This window comes from Ranitomeya variabilis, chromosome 8 (genome assembly GCF_051348905.1).
Source record: "Ranitomeya variabilis isolate aRanVar5 chromosome 8, aRanVar5.hap1, whole genome shotgun sequence".
In the NCBI taxonomy this organism is placed as follows: domain Eukaryota; kingdom Metazoa; phylum Chordata; class Amphibia; order Anura; family Dendrobatidae; genus Ranitomeya; species Ranitomeya variabilis.
Window position 1 is genome coordinate 36,940,175 of NC_135239.1, and position 18,050 is coordinate 36,958,224.

The 18,050-nt window shown below is 41.0% G+C and overlaps 1 protein-coding gene across 1 annotated transcript in view; it reads left to right on the forward strand.

Annotated features, from left to right (window-relative positions):
- The first annotated feature begins 6,648 nt into the window (after nucleotides 1-6,648).
- Nucleotides 6,649-18,050, forward strand: part of LOC143788580 (tenascin-N-like) — a 71,415-nt gene continuing 60,013 nt past the window's right edge. Inside the window, exon 1 of the mRNA XM_077278359.1 lies at nucleotides 6,649-6,784. The gene's annotated coding sequence lies outside the window, so the exon portion shown is untranslated. The remainder of the gene's footprint in view (nucleotides 6,785-18,050) is intronic.

The following is an 18,050-nucleotide window of genomic DNA, read 5'->3' on the forward strand; positions in this document are numbered from 1 at the left end:
TTATTCATCTATCAATTTATTCAGTCATTCCTTTATTCATTTGCTTATTTACTGTATGTTTACTACAATCGGTACGTGATATTGAATTTGCGAAATGAAAAGAAAAATCTAAATGTTCACTCTTTTTTTTTTAACCAGTATTATATTACATATATTACATCACAGTCAATTGGATTTTTTACTAGCTCCATTCGACCAATGCAGCTGAGTTTTTTCTCCAAGGCATGGGTTATACTGTAGATGTTCAAACTTCATTGATAAAATGTGAGCATACCATAAGGCGGCTAATTGATAAAACATGTATATTATTCTTCATTGATAATTCTAGGTCAGGACTGTTTCTGTGGTCCTCAGCCTTATCTCAAATCTCCCGTCATACTAATAGCTTGTCCTATAAAATGTATTTATGGCATCAATTTTTGGGGTTTGTCGTATTGATTCTCCCCCCTCTGAAACACTTGAAATGAAACCAGCTACTAAATTCAACATAATTTTGTGTGCCATGAAACATATGTCCATGGATGTCTGGAAGAATCTTATGAACACTGGTATTCCTGTAATTTTGAACTGCTCATAAACAGGTGGCTTTATAGATCTCGCATGCCTCTGTGTGTCCTCTGTACTTCTGCTTCTGTTTTCTAAATCATTCTATTGTATTGAAAATGTCTTCTATGTCCTCTACACATTTTCTCTTTCTTCTAGCTTTTAATACTTCCATTGCACGTCCTTATCTTTTACATACAGTCCTGCTCATCGTTATTGGCACCTATGAAGTGTAAGTACATTGTAAGTACATAATGTGGAATATATCCTAAAAAAATGAATCACGTGAAACAGTTTTTTTGTATAGAGCATTGGTGTTAAATACAAAAGAGCAAATGATAAACAATAATGTAAAACAAAAAACAATGGAAGGGAAAATAGAAAAATCTAAAGCTTGCTGTGACACTGGTCACCCTTTACATTAAATTAGTATGGAAACACATTTTGACTCGACTGTGGTAAATCACAAATGAGAATCACCTGTGATTAATTGTCAGTGCCCATGAGACATGAATTAGGCATTAGCCAATGAATGATGACTTCAGTATTTTAAAAAGCCACATGGTAGGCTCTGTTCCTTTGTCACAAAGGTGAAGACAAAGCAGCTGTCTGAGGACATCAGAACTACTATTATTAGCAAACACAAGACTTCCAAAGGATAAGGCCATCTCCAAAGACCTTGGTATCCCAGTTTCAACGGTGTGCAATGTTTTAAAGAGGTTTGGCAAGCATGGAACCGTCAAGAACCTCCCTGGACGTGGGGGAAAGAGGAAAATGGACAAGAGATGTCTTCGAAGGTTGGTGCGAATGCTGGAAAAAACACCACGTCAAACATCCAAAGACCTGAAGGCCGGCCTAGAACAGTCTGGAGTCATGGTTTCAAGTACCATACACCGCACACTAACCAAGCAGAGCTTTATGGGCGAAGGCCTAAGAAAAAAACATTGCTGAAGTAAATACATAAAAAGTAACAACTGATCTTTGTCAAAGAGTACCTTTACAAACCATAATCCTTCTGGGAAAATGTTCTGTGAACAGATGAAGCAAAAAAAAAAGTACTTTTTGGCAATGCAAAGCAACAGTTGTTTACAGGCGGCGCAATGAAGCTTATAAGGAAAAGAACACCCTACCAAGAGTTAAGCATGGTGGAGGATCCATAATGCTGTTTGGTTGCTTTGCTGCGTTTGGTACAGGAGGCCTTGACCGCATCACCGGAATCATGAAATCAGAGAATTATGTAGATATTTTAGAGTGAAATGTCCTACCAAGTGTAAGACAACTTGGTTTGAGGCTAAGATCATGGCTCCTCTAGCACAATGACCCAAAGCACACATCTAAAAGCACACAGGAATGGTTGAAAAAGAAAAAAATTGACTGTTTTAAAATGGCCAACAATGAGTCCTGACCTCAAACCCATTGAAAACCTTTTGGGGTGAGCTGAAATCTGCCATTGAGAAAAAGAACCCTGTAAAGGTAGAGTGGGAGAATATATCAGCTGAGAAGCGCAAGTAGCTTATAGATGGCTACATGAAACATTTGGAGGCTGTCGTCAATGTCAAAGGGCGTGCAACCAATTCTTAACTAGGGGTGCCTTTTTTGCTGTACATGCTGTTCCTTGTTTGAATTTGCAACATGTAAGTTGAAAAACAATGTTTTCTTGTTGTATTAGTTTGGACCACTAATTAAAAAATCCTGAGTATATAACTTAGGTACATTTCCATTTATTTCTGAAGATATTGTACAGTCTATGAAAAAAATGAAGAGATGCCAATTACGATGAGCAGGACTGTATATGGTTTCCTATATAGTTATTACTACATATGTTGCAAAAATATGGTGGGATGATAAAGAGAAAAAATAATCAATTTAATTATTAGTTTTTTTTTCTGCTTTAGCATGCCCGATGATGAAGCAAGGTGAAACGCGCGTTGAGGTGGTGGGAAAAGCAGCCTGACCTTCATTCATAGCAGCGATATTGTATTTGTTACAGTTGTGACAACACTACTGTCTGTACTCTGTGTTCTATCACTATTTACTGTATTTATAATGGTTACTTATATATGATGCATTAACTTTGCCTGTTTCCAAAAGCTCATTATGACAGTACTTTTTATTCTCTTGATATGTTGCGATCTCAATTGTATGTGCGAATAATCCCATCTAGTGTCCTGTTTTGTGAGGCACCTTGTGCTTTTATCATTTTCTTATACTTGTTTACAGTATACGTTTAATAAAATTGATAAATATGACTTTTTTTGTTGTTTTTACATCTTTTTGCACTAGTCCTCGTTTTTTTAATCTTTCCCTGTGCATTTAGTAGCACTATTGTCCCTTCCAGTAGCCACATCCTTGTTTTTCTCTGTGATTGCTCTTTTCTGAAGAAGGAAGCAGTCGCATAACAGTTCACGTGGAGCTAGCAACGCTCTTAGGGAAACATTTTCTACTATACAGATAAACTGGATCCTTGGAGAGGGACAGTGGTACCAACCAACACTACTATATGGCACATTGTGGTGACACATTTTATCTGTGTGCCTACATGTCAGCGCTATAAATATACATTTTACTAGCATCTGGACAGAATTTACAGGAAAAAAATCATTCTAAAGAGACTCAGTAGGAGGGATGTCAGTAAAAATCACACGCACACAATGAATGCTGACAGCCATAGTCTGTATATCTAAGTATACTGCATAGTGTCCTGACTGCTACCTGTGCTAGTTGGTCATTTAAAGGGGTAGTCCACTCTTGGGGCTCAAATCTGAAGTCACATAGAGTGACTGCAGACTTGTGAATCCTCACAGTGCGTACAGTTCACACTGTCAGTATTCGCTGGTGCCACAAGCGGGCGGTCCTGTGACTGTAAGTTTGCAATTATCATACTTCTGGCCCCATTCCGACTAGACGTGTCCGGCTTAGCTCAATTCACTTGTATTGAGTGAGGCCATGCACGTCTAGTCGGCATGTGACTGTGGGTATGTAAATTACCTACTTATTTACAGGCGGCAGCTGAAAATCCTTACAGCACACGCTGGGCGCACTGTGAGGATTCACTAATCTGCAGCCCCATAGAGTGAGTGCAGACTTGTTCCCCAAGGCTGGACAACCCCTTTAAAGTGACTGCCCAACTGTAAACTATTAATTCACAAAATTACTGTTATGTATTTTTTTTTCCTGTAATTGTGTTCCTTTCCAACTTGACATATGAAGAATTAGGAAATAGTATAGTACTATGGATCATCAGCGAGTCCAGAAAGAATCTGTTTCCTTAGGGTAAAGAGGATCAGTCAGAGACTGACAACTTTTCACAAGTAGAAATATTTATTTTTTTTCATTGTCCATACCACACAATGGAAAAGATGGAGAAATTTGGTTCTCCATCTTCTCCGCACCTGTGATCCGATTCTCAAATGCCAGAGAATCGTATCACAGTAAAATTACACTGAGATCAGAGTTTGAGCCGAGGGTCATTTGCAAATACCATCTGTTTCTCTCTCATGAGCTAGTATGAGCGTACCCATAAAATAACCCCAAATAAATATTAACATGCCAACATTTTAGATAAGATGGGAGTGGTCACAGATTTCATAACCAAGAATATTTTGTACGAATAAATAACAGTTTTTATTATTGCTATTATTATTATTGCTTATGTTATTTTTTTTTGTATATAGTAATTATTTATAATTCCAGCAAAGGAGCAGATCTGAAAATGTGCTATGGTAACTGGTTGTTATAGATTCTCCAACCTCTCTCTTTGGAGATGACGTTGCACCTCATGTCTCCTTTGTGCCTGTAATAAAAGAAGGGGAGTGTTATAGCACCGTGGAGCACTACTGCCACCATCGCTGTCGTGATACTGCCGGCATCACCTTTGCATCAAGGACCCCAAACCATCACTTCCGTTGCCTTCTTCTCTCCTATCTATAGCCGTGCTACTCAGGACATATATTTCTAGCCTCCACAGTTATGGAAGCAAACTTCCCCTACTGCTCAGCTAGTGCTGTGTTACTTGGCATGGAAAGAAGAAGGAGAAGAAGGAGAAGGAGAAGGAAAATAGTAGTAGTTTAAGAGAGCGTGCTATATTGCGCCATTTGTGATATGTAGTAAATGTGTGTGTTGTGTATTTAAATACTACCCACACATGACAAACTCCCAATTTATCCTATCAGTATTAATAAATATACCAACAATCAAACTTAATATAATAATAAAAAAAACATTCCAGTGTAAAAAAATAAAATAATAACTGATGCTAAATGTATGTAGCAAATAAACAAAAACAAATGGTATTCATGTTGCATATATGTTTTACTGAAAATCTCATATTAATCACCAGTCTTCCTCTCTGCTGGCTCCATCTCTAATGTTAATTTGTCTCTAATCTACTAGATGGATTCTACTTGCTGTGCTGTCTCAGAAATACTCTCCTGTATTTATGTGGCACTTGTTCAGAAGCAGCACCAACATGGAGGACATTATGTAGCAGTACTGAGCAGTGTAGCTGTGAATCCAGCATCGGAGTGAGATTAAATGCTTACTGGAAAGCAGCAGCAGGAGTGTTAGATTGCATAGCAACTCACTTAGGAAAATAGGTAGCAAATAAAAACTTCAACTGACCCTGTAAGTTCCTTTACAGACAAAAGATTCTAATCATGTACTCCCTAGTGGCTACTGTGTGAGCTGAGATAGCTATAACCACAGACTAGATGATGGCAACCTGATCCTATGCTGCCTGAAAGGCTGTCGAGTGCTTCACAGACCTCCTAAAGAACCATAGGGCAGCACAGAGTGCAAATTACCTACAGGCAAAATTTTGACAGAGTACACAGCGTGAGAGTTGATAAGAGGCGCATGCTACTTAATGAATTTGGCGCCTCTAGTCAGTGGCGTGTACCTCTGTGCACTGCACCAGAGACTGGAGTAGCATTTTTTGGTGTAGAAAATGTTGGCAAATTTGATGAATTATTATTATTTATTTATTATTATTTATTATAGCGCCATTTATTCCATGGCGCTTTACATGTGGAGTTAGAAGGGCCATAGGGCTTAGGCAAGCCAAAGTGGAGTGAAAAGGCTAAAAGTTTCAACATTTTTACGCAACTCGACGTTGTGTAAAAGTTTTGTCACTTTTCCAAACTTTTACGCCACTTTTGTAGTGTAAAAACTTTGATGAATTGGCCCCTCTGTGCATCTCCTTCCGACTACTCTCTCTCTCCACATGCCATTGCCATAGACCTCAGTAGGCAGCTGTAATCTGATCACTTGGTGAGCTGGCAGTCTTGACTTGAGTAGTATGGATGTGAACTGTTTTTCATCATGGATGATGGGTTCAGAAGAAAGTGCAAAAAAGAATATATTTCTCGGACAAAAGATATATTAAAGTTTCTTATACTTTCTTGTACTATTGAGTTATGCAAAATTTGTTGAAACTGACAATGACCATTTCAGGGTAGCTGATTTCTTGCTCAAAATTTCAATCATGAAAGAATCAACTAGGAAATTTGAAGAAGCAAAATCCACACCAATTCTGGTTGATTTTAGTGCAGATTTTGCCGTGGAAAACAGCAGCATGTGAATGAAGATAAAAAGATACTACAGTCGCCTGCCCAGACTGTGAGCCCCTTCTCTGGTCGCCTTTTGATCTATGTATTTTTTAATTGCACCATGGATTTTACGTGGCAGCCATGGAATACTGATGTGGCCGAGAGGCCAGGGGCCCGAGAAGCCACTTGCCCAGCTTTAGTCATAATAGTTATATCCCACAATTAGTACTTTATAAATGTCTATAATTAACGCTTTGATCACTGGTAATACAGATCGATATGATATGGCCGAGGCTAATCAATACTGTCATGTCAGATAACGGCCGGTCCGCTAATCACAACCTGATGTCCAACAAGCCGGGAATATCATCTTTCCGAGCCTTCTCCTTCCAATGTGTAAAATACCTGCTGACATTTGTTCAGAGTGTTTTATGGGGAGTTTTGAGGACTGCGAAGGGTTTGGGATGAGGGGGAGGTCTTCATATGGGCAGATGTGCTTTAGGAAATCTAAGCAAGAATTTAAAAAGAAAGGGGGTGGGATAGAGGGATTACAGGGGTCCATGACACTTAGTAATAAACACTGGCATGAGAGCAACTCCCCTGCATTGATGATTGGCCGCTTCTTCTAGGTCTGGGCAACACTTAAACTTGCTGAGAGAGCAAGAAGTGAACAGAGTCCAAGTCATCAGAGTGGGGTAGGTGTGCACTGAGCTGTGGTACCCAAATCTGTGGATAGCAATGCTCCATGACATCCGATCTGTGGGCTAAATTCACACTTGCCGTTTTTGGTGCAGTTTTTTATGGTTGGCGTGGAACTTTATTATGGAACTGCATTGTGCATTTGTTTTATTATCAGAAGTTTAGGTTCTGGAAACTTTAACTTGATGGTGCACTAGTGCTCTCTGCAACCTGTTGTTTCTCCGCTCCTATCAATGAGGATGTTATGGAACTACAACAATCATCCTTGATACGAGCGGTTAGGAGATGATAGGCGTGCCATGATATATACATTTTTTTTTATAACATAAATTTCGGACTAATAATTATTAGATCTACCGTCTCTGATGTCGATTTTTCGTCTCCTTCCACGCGGCTCATTGATCGGACTTGTGTTGATTGATTGCACATTATATGTGATCCTGAGCGGAAAATTGTTTTTTATTGATGTGAATAATTTTTCTTTTATTGCTTTATGCTTTGTCTTTTTTCTTTTCCATATGTCATTACTTCAATGGCAAGATTATCTGATAGCAATGATTAAGAGATGGATGATTATAGTTTGGCTTACAATCGTTATGCTTTCTGACTTTAAAAAAAATATACTTTTCAGTATATTTAGAAAGGACTTGTTGGCTTTTCTGACATGACTGTCTTAATATATCCATGCATTCCCCATGAGATAACAGTGCAGATGCATCTTTTATTGAGCTGTATAGGTCCGCCATTGTTCCTCCTGGAAATAGATTAATAAATTTACAAATAGGCGTTACTATAACCATTGTCAATGGGGTGTGTTCCTAGCCAGTCTGACATTGTCAGCATTGATTGGAAAGTGTAAGGCTAGGGTCATACGGCTATATTTTATTTCATCCGTGAGAATCGATTATACTAGTGTGATCCGATTTTCTCGGATGACGAGAAGATGGAGAAAAAAAGAAATCTCCATTTTCTCCTTTCTGTCAGTCTGTGAAATTTGGACTGCATTCGGATGTCATCCGAGCGCGGTCCGATGTTTTCCACGGATTCAATGACTTGCATGGCCGAGTGCGATCTGCATATCGGATACAAATTGTGCATGCTGCGATTTTTTTTTTTCTCGGGCTGGCTCAACCCCATAAAATAACATTGGTCCGAGTGTGATTTGATATTTTTTTTGATCGAACTCGGACTGAAAATACGCTCGAGCCCTCTGACTGCAAATCAAACTACTTTGTTGAAAAAAAAAGGCCAATTGTCAATTTAGTAATACATTTTCCAGGAGGAACAACAGAGGAAATAAAATCTCAAGAACTGACATTTCATAGGGAACACAAGTATTTACTAAATATGCATATCTTTGATGGCGATGGGTCTTCTTTAAGGACTAAAGCATCCATTGGAGTGATTTCACGGTTCTATTAGTTCTGCCCTTAATGATTTTTATTGCTTTTAGCTGTTTAGTGTTATAAATCCCAGTACATACAAAGCCCAGAGCTGGTAGTGAAAGATGTGGATTTCATCATTGGTTCAGACTGCTGCTCTTTCCTTCCTACTTGCTTTATACTGCAGCTTTGCTTGTTCATATTATCTGCTCTGCATATTCACCAGCTACCTCTAATCTCTTAGGGTATGTGTCCACGTTCAGTATTACATCCGGATTAGCTGCGGATTGAACGCTGTGTACATCCGCAGCGTTCAACCCGCAGCGTCCAGATGTTACCGCATAGTGGAGGGGATTTTATGAAATCCCGTCTCCACTATGCGTGTGAACACGCATACGGCGGCCCTGCGTTAACGGACATGCAGTGCGTCTTTTTAGACTGCAGCATGTCTGCTTACCTTGCGGTGACGCTCCGTCGTCGCAAGGTAAATCACAGTGCCCTATGTATAGGGTGCGGAGATTCCGGATGTGGGTTTTCTGCTCCGTCCAAAGCGCCGTGATTACGGACTGTGGACACATACCGTTAGGGCTCATACTCACTTGCGTGAAATACGGCCAAGTCTGGCATGTTAAAACCCGGCTCTGCCGCCGGCACTCCAGAGTGGAGCGTGCAGCCGCATAGCAATACATGGAGCTGCACGCTCTGCTCCCAAGTGCCGGCAGCAGAGCCGGGTGTTACCATGTGAGACTCGGCCGTATTTCACGCAAGTGTGTATGAGCCCTTACTGAGAACATCATTATCTTTGTAGAAAGCTGATGCTGTGATGTCGAAGCAACCCTCTCTGATTCCAAGAATGAAGGGTGTGAGGTGCTGGTGTAGTTCTTCATCCCCTTTATTTATTGGTGGTGCTATGAGACCACCTGTGCGGGGTGGCCTGTGGCTGCTGGGCAGAGGTAATGTAGGAGTCTCAGGCCACATTCACACATTCAGTATTTGGTCCGTATTTTACCTCAGTATTTGTAAGCCAAAACCAAGAGTGGGAGACAAATACATAAGCAGTGACCTACAAATAATGAGGTAAAAAACTCACCAAATAGTCAACGTGTTAACATGTCCTAATTGGTCAGCAGCATCTTTCCTAGGCCATGGTCACACATTGAATATTTGGTCAGTTTTTTACCTCAGTATTTGTAAGCCAAATCCAGAAGTGGTGACGTGTTTCTATTATACTTTTCCTCTGATTGTTCCACTCCTGGTTTTGGCTTACAAATACTGAGGTAAAAAACTGACCAAATATTGAATGTGTGACCATGGCCTAGGAAAGATGCTGCTGACCAATTAGGCCATGTTCACACGTTGACTGTTTGGTGATTTTTTTACCTCAGTAATTGTAGGTCACCACTTCTGTAATTTTCTCCTACTCCTGGTTTTGGCTTACAAATACTGAGGTAAAAAACTCAAGAAATACTGAACGTGTGAATGTGGCCTACAACCATTAATTGTAAATACTAATTCCATTAATTTAGAATCAGTTTTAAAATAGAGGCACCTTTCCATTGAACTATGTTTCAGTTTTTCATTGCCAAGCATATACCTTCTGCATCCATCTGCACTGTCGCCAGCTTGATTTTTTTTTTATTCTTCTGGGCAGCTTATCAAAAAATCACAAACATCATTTTGTTGCAGACACATTGGAAAATAAAGTAGTAGGATTTCAAACAATACATGTCTATAGCTTATAATTCTGATATGAAGACACCAGTTGCGATCCTCTGCAAAATGATGATAACTAAAGTCATAATAATTTGCAAAAATTTTCCATCTTAAAAAAAAAAAAATACAGACGCATCACATTTTTCTTTACAGACCTAGTGCCCTGTTCTTAGAAACTGTCCAGTAAATTTCAGGACATTTTTGAACCCTGTTCATTGTCTCTGATTTAGAAACATCTGGAAGCTCTTAATATATATCTTCCACTAGCTATAATGATCCGGTCATTACTCATTAAGGCTTGGACTGGAGTACGCTCCACAGTAGCTGTGTACTGACATCTGTGTTAGATTACAGTAACTAAAAACATTTTCCAGTGTTGTATCTACTCTACTGGGTAATATCAGTCTGAATAATGGATGTTTTTAGTTTTAATAAGTTTGTACTAACTAAAAATTCCCAAAGGTACAAAAAAATATTGTGTCTACCTACAGCCACCACTAGAGGGAGCAAAAGAACCTCCTGCATACTGATTCCTTTGTATGCTGTTATCTCCCCCTAGTGGTGGCTACATTGTAGCATATTATGCCGTTTTTCTTATTTTTATTACTTGGCAGTTATCACAATAAAACATTTCTACTTTTTATAAATAATGATATAGTTCTAGAAATTATTCTTTTTAGGCGTGAGGGGGTTTACGGATCACTTATAATGCAATTATATGACACTTATTCACAACCCATGAGGACACTCATTGTGATTACATTATAGTAGGCTGCTAATAAGGCTATGTGCACAAGTTCAAGATTTTTCGCGTTTTTTTCACATTTTTTAGTCCGTTTTCCGTAGAAAAAACGCTTTAAAACCGCATACATAAGCATCCCATCATTTTTAATGCATTCTGCAATTTTTGTGCACATCACGGAAAAAAACGCAGCATGTTCATTAATTTCGCTGATTTTTTTGCATTTTTGCCGCTATTTAATGCATTGAGAAGCTCCGGAAAAACACGCACAGAAAACGCGAAAAAAAAAACGCATGCTGATTTCTTGCAGACAATGTACAGTTTTGTTCAGGAAAGTTGTGCAAGAAATCCTGACGTGTGCACATAGCCTTAAAGAGGTTTTCCCAAAAAGTCCTACAATATAAAAAGCAACATTTCTTAAAGGGAATGTCCATATGTCTCATGTGGGATATTTCAATTATTTTTTCCTTACGACACTTCCTAATTGTAAAGCTTTTTTTTTTTACATGGCTCATCCTTTTTTCCATGCATCATTTTGACTATCCATTAGCGCAAAAAAAAAAAAAGCTTCTCCTGGTGTTTGTGCTCTCTATTCCCTGCCTTAATGGTGATGCATTGGTGTCTTCACTGTCATGTTAGAGGTTTTTACATCCTATTAATCACAAAGGTCAATTAGATTTGTTAACCTCTGACCTGTACAATGAGAAATGGGATGATCAGACACTTAGCACTTCTCACCGCAGATGAAGAAGATAAATGAAGCAAATATCCCATGGAGAATGCTATGTGGATATCCTCGAAAAGACAAATAAAAAATGTATAAACAAGTACTTAATCTCGTAATTACCGTATTTTCCGGCCTATAAGACGACTGGGCGTATAAGACGACCCCCCATCTTTTCCAGTTAAAATATAAAATCTTCTTAAAAGTTGGGGGTCTTCTTATACGCCATATGTCGTCTTATAGGGCCGGTGACTAATGTGCCTTTTGGGGGGGGGAGTGGTCCTGATGACGAAGAGGGGGCATCTCACAGGAATATGTGAGTAGAGTATCCCCCATTACCTCATTGTAGCTTCAGTGTGGGGTGCTGGGGAGCGGCGGCGGCCACCGCCCCACAGCACAGCACCCATGCGGCACAAAGAGGAGCAGCAGCTGCCGCCTCTCCCCAGCACAGAGACCCCATGCTGCAGCTACAATGAGGTAAGGGGGATACTCCACTCACACTTTCCTGTGAGACGCCCCCTCTTCGTCATCGGGACCACTCCCCCCCACCCACCATATACGCATTGGTGTCTGCACTCGGCGTACAAGACGGCACCCGGCGTACAAGACGGCACCCGGCGTATAAGACGACCCCCGACTTTTAAGAAGATTTTCAGGGGTTAAAAAGTAGTCTTATACGCCAGAAAATACAGTACCTTTTTTATTTACATTGCTACTATACATGTTAAACTAGAAAATAGAGGTTTTGTCATTTTTTTAAATTTTTTTTATGCAGTTTACGTTTCACACCATCTAAGTCATTCTTTATTTTATCATATTGTGTGGATACCTAATTATTGTAGCTTTTATTGCTTTTATTGTCCTGCTCTGGAATATAAAATATTACATATTATTTATACTAAATATTTGCTACTACTTCCTATTTTTGGGAGGGAATTTCTTTTCTTTTTTCTAAATGTTTCTTTCCCTTTCCAGCGGATGGTCAACCACCTGCTTCAGGGACTGGAGATGTGCGCGGTGGCGTACTTGGATGACATTGCCATCTTCAGTTCCTCCTGGGATGAACACCTGCAGCATCTTGAGGAGGTGCTCAGGCAAATTCACCGAGCTGGTCTGACCATCAAGCTGGAAAGTGCCAGATGGGCATCAGTGAGGTCCACTACCTGGGGCACCGGGTAGGCGGGGGCTCCATAAAGCCAGAGCATGGGAAATTGGACGCGATCGCGTCCTGGCCCACCCCCAGGACCAAGAAACAGGTGAAGTCCTTCCTGGGCACTGCAGGGTACTATAGGCGCTTCGTACAGCACTATAGTAGCCTGGCAAAACCCTTGATGGACCTCACCAGGAAGAAGCTACCCCACATAGTCGACTGGACCAACGGCTGTGAGGGGGCCTTCCAGGCATTGAAAACAGCTCTGTGCCGCGCTCCTGTGTTAAAAGCAGTCTACAGCAGTCGACCGTTCTTGGTGCAGACCGATGCCAGCGAGTTGGCCTCAGTGCTGTGCTCAGCCAGGTCTACTCGGGGAACCACGAGCACCCCATGTTGTACCTGAGCCGGAAGCTTCTGCCAAGGGAAGTGGCCTATTCCACTATGAACAAGGAGTGCCTGGCCATAGTCTTGGCCCTGTAATGCTTGCAGCCCTACCTGTACAGGCGCACCTTCACTGTGGTGAAGGACCACCACCCTCTGTGCTGGCTACAAGCCATGTGTGGAACCAACGGAAGGTTGCTACGCTGGAGCCCTCCAGCAGTATGACTTTACCATCAAACACAAAATGGGCAGGGAGCATGGCAATGCAGATGGGTTGTCCCAGTGAGGTGCGCATGGAGGAGTACCAAGAGGTTCTGCCTCCATAGCGCAGTCCAAAAGGGCGAGGTGTCACGATAATGTAAAAATGCCATATTGTGAGTTTAGTTTCAGTAGGTTACATGGCTTCCAGACACACACTGCCATTTCGACCCCCCTTTCTCCCCCTCTGCATTCGCTCATACAGGAAACAAAGCTCTATGGCAGATACTCTGCAACTTCATACCAATGTGTGAGCAGTATTGGCTTTTAACTGCAGAAGACCAATCCCCTAAAGCCACTTGTTCCCCCTCCCCTTACCAACCCAAGGAATGTCTTTGTATGGTGAAACCAAAACGTAAATTCTAAGTAAAGGTTGGTGTCAGCCTCTAAGTGATGTCACCACAGGGGGAGTGCCTGGGCTTGAGGCTAGGAACAACTGTGTGAAGCAGGAGTTTTCAGTGTCTTTGTGTCCAGGGTGATATATAGATGGGACATGCATTTAGATGTGTTGCTCCTACAAAGCCCACAGGCCAGCCATGATGATATGAAATTATCTGACCGCTATGTAAGTGTTTTTTCAATTTTAATCCTTATTTGTAATCTGTATTGTACACATGATTTTGTCTTCTTTATATCTTTTTATACTTTGTAAACACTGCCTACCTTTTTTGGAGTAAAATATATAATTTACTAGCTTGTCCCTTCATTCTCTAAATGAACTGTCACGTCCTCTAAGGAGAATTATGCTACTGATTTGGGTTGGCTCCGGACCCGTTAATCCTTAGGAAATCGGAGCTGATGGCAGCATACTTTGCTCTGTGCGATTGGGAATCTCTGTAGCTACCGGCGGTGTTGATAATTATTGTTCCCACCTGAGTCGGAGTAGTTATATCGCCCTCGTTGCAGCGTGCCCAATAGCCAGTACATAGCATGCAGTCTTGCTGGCGACTAATTGCCCTAGGTGCAGTACCTGATCTGACCTGAGGGTAAAGGGGGCACCAGAGAGCTGCAATTTCCAAACCAGAACTGGGAAATCGGATATAGGTAAATCCCCTTCAGAAGGAACCAGGGGCAACCAAACAACCCCGGTTCGTGACAAATTGGTGTGAGTGGTGGGGATGATAAAATCTCTTCCCCGGGATCTGTGACATATTGTTGGCAGCACGGTGTGAACCGTGACATATCTATATATCTTTCCTGTATCATTTTTTCCCTATTTTCATCCTCCAAGGATCATAAATGATCTCAAGGGGACATCATTTTTTGTATTGTGTAGATTTTTCCGCTAACTGGGCCATCAGTGGCTCAGTGGTTAGCATTGTTGCCTTGCAGCGCTGGGGTCCTGGGTTCAAATCCCACCAAGGATAACATCTGCATGGAGATTGTATGTTTTCCCCATGTTTGCATGGGTTTTTTTCTGGTTTCCTCCCATACTCCATACTGAATTTAGATTGTGAGTCCCTTTGGGGACAGAGATAATGATGTCTGTAAAACGTTGTGGAATTAATGGTGCTATGTATTTGGGTAAAATAGATAAAATATAATTAAGATCAAGAGAAAAATTCACAGTTGATCTTGGATTGTTAAGACCAATAAGCTTTGCTTTGCTGAGGACACACCCGATGATCGTATGTCCAATGGGAACAATAAGACTTGGTGCACAACTCTGCACATTGTGTTGTGAGTGGTACTGAAGGGGGTGGACAGATCATTTGTGCAGCTGCACAGAGGTCCAGGAGGTAAGGGGGGTCACTTCCACTGCCAAAGAAGGTGGACTTGTGCATTATGATGAGCTATTGGACTGCTCATGGGGTCCTTGTTCTTGCACAGTGACCCCCTTCTATCAACAGCCGCCATTGTAATGAATGTCGGAACAAGTTGTCTCCTATTTATCTGTATGGTGCTGTTGCCGAAAGTTCAACTCCCACCGATCTAATGTTGATGACCCAAGAATAGGTAATCATTAAGGGGAATGTGCCATCTGATTCATGCTGACCGAACCACATGCAGCATGAATTAGATATTGGCTGCTCTATCGCAGTTGTGTATGTATTACTCTAAAATTTTGCAGCATTTCAGTAAAACACTACTTTGAGAAACTGTGTGGTGACCATGCATTTCAGATGACAAGTCCGATGAGGTGCTCGGCAGGAATTCCCCGCCTGAGTACTTTTGGTTCCTTTTGATTGACCGTTTTCCTCCTATACACAGACAAAGGAAGAAACCTGTCAATCTAAGAGAGGTGGGAAGGGAGAAGCTGCCAGTGACCAGCTTCGGACTAGTCTGATGAATTGCATAATCCTCAGCTGGCTTTTCGAAGTAATATTTTCCCCATGGTGTAAACAGCATGGATCAGGTCACAGGTTCCCTTTAATATTAATGACCTATTCTTAGTGTTCTGCCATCATATAATTTAGGTTAGAAGTGGGCAGTTTTGCTCTTAATTTTTTCCTGTTTAAAAAAAAAAATCCTCTACACGGTTATTGACATTTGATCCTTTTAATTTAGGGCTAACCTTTATGGTCTTTACAAGGGGGCGTGACTTTTGCAGAGCAGCCTAAAGACACGCCCCAGAGGATCCTGTTACCATAAAAATTAGCACTAAGTCAAAAGGTCCACAACTCTGGAACCGTACGATGGATTTAAAAAAGAAATAAATCAGGGAAGCAGTGATAATAGAATAAGAGCAAAACTGGACACTTCTGACCAGGTGACAGGTTCTCTTTAAAACTCTGAGCCACTTTTAATAAGTAGTAATTCATGTTCTTCTTAATGATCTACTGTAATAGTATAAACCCGAGCAGTAATAGTGTGGTTAGATTCTGCGGAAACATTGATGGGCCTTGTGAGAACTTAGACTCATGGCTGAAATATTCAGCTCTAATGACTTATATGATGAGGAACAATATTAAAATTAACCCTTGAACAAGCCTGGAGGGCAATATTGGCATGAAGCTCGGCTATGCTGCAGGCATAACTGGCTAGAGCACAGTTTGGGAACTCTTCGGGGACTGAATAGATATCACTGTTGCTAGGATAAGTATATTATCATAACATTTCTAAATCTGTCCAAAGAACTGTCTTCATTGTCCATAGCAACCAATCACACAGAGCACAGCTTTCATGTCTTACATTGGTCTGGACAATTAAAGCAGAGTTGTGATCGGTTGCTATGGGCAACAATGACCATTTCAGGAACGAGCCATTTTTTATATTTGTACTTTTTTTTCCTCCACTTCTTCCAGGAGTCATAACAGGCATATGAGAGCTTGTTTTTTAACAATACAAGTTGTAATTTTCATTGCCATCATTTATCTAACCCTATGATGTGCAAGAAAACAGGAACAAAATTCCAAGTGAGATGAAATGATGATAAAAACAAGAGCTGTTGTTCTTTTTAGTACTTTTTAGGGCAGGCAGGACATTTTAGATCACTTTTTATTGTATTTTTTTGGAGGAGGAGGTAGGTGACCAAAAGTGACAGATTTGCCATTTCAGTTTTTCTTTACACTGTTTACTGTTAATTAATTTTATATTTTTCATGTCTGATTTTACAGACACACAAATATTTTTCAATGTTCACTCAATGGTGATGATGTAAACTTACGTGGTGGAGTGATTGGGGGTTAAATCTGCCCCGTTGTATCTAATCTCTACGATATTAAAGAAACTGTTTAGTTTAGAAAATATCATATTTGCTTTTCCTGAGTTACTAAAGTGTTGCTTGTAAAGTGTCATCATCTACATCAACTTGCAAAGAGCGTTCCTCAGCCTGGAGGACCCGCCATGTCTGCATATTATACATTTATTTCGAAGGGACCTGTGTAATACTTAATTTCTCCTGCGGAGGCGCTGTAGGGGAACTGAACATTTCCTGCCAGATGATCTCTGATCTATTCTTCATTAGAAAAAAGCAAAATAAAAAAAGCTGACAAGGAGCGCTTCTGAGGAGGGAGAAGGGGAAGAAAAACCAACAAAACACTTTTATGCTTAGGCCGGGATCACACATATGCGAGATACGGCCGAGTCTCGCAGGTGAAAACCCAGCTCTGGAACCAGCACTCCGGAGCAGAGCGTGCAGCTCCATGTATTGCTGTGCGGCTGCACGCTCCGCTCCGGAGTGCTGGCGCCAGAGCTGTCCGTATACTCGGCCGTATTTCGCGTATGTGTGATCCCAGCCTTAGTCATATTGCACGACTCGTTAAAGGGTTCATTGTGACTTTGTAGATTGCTACTTCCAACAGGTGGTGCTACAGAGCTTAAGTCCTCTTTTTCTCTGAAGAGGCAATTTGCATATTTAAATTCCCAGAGGAGCATTGCACGGCGAATAAGCCTCCTTACCTTGACAAGCCAGAGGTGGTATGTCACTCTCCATAAGGAGAAACGTTGCCCCTTAGACCCCAGTCCAGAGCCTCTCATCTAGCCGAATTAGTTCTCATGCTTCGCACTGAAGAGGGCCAACAGCCCGAAACACCGTGTCTGCGAATTGAGATACTGATTTGGCTTTTATCCTAAGTCATATTGCACGACTCGTTAAAGGGTTGATTGTGACTTGTAGGATCGCTACTTCTAACAGGTGGCACTATAGAGTTTAAGTCCTCTTTTTCTCTGAAGAGGCAATTTGCACATCATGATGCGACAAAACACTTACACTAAATAGATATCAAAATTATGTGCAACTTTGTTATAGCTCAATCAGTTGTTGCTACCAGGTTTGGACACCTAATCAGGTACCGTATTGTAAGACAGCAGAAAAAACCAACAAACAAAAAAAGGATCGCCAGCCGAAGAGCGCAGTGAGTCCTCCCTGTGTTCTTTGGCTGGCGCTCCTTTCTTGTTTGTTTTTTCAGCTATTTTTCATCCTCTTTAATGTGGCGTAACAATTTCACTTTGACCAACAGAGGTGCTAATT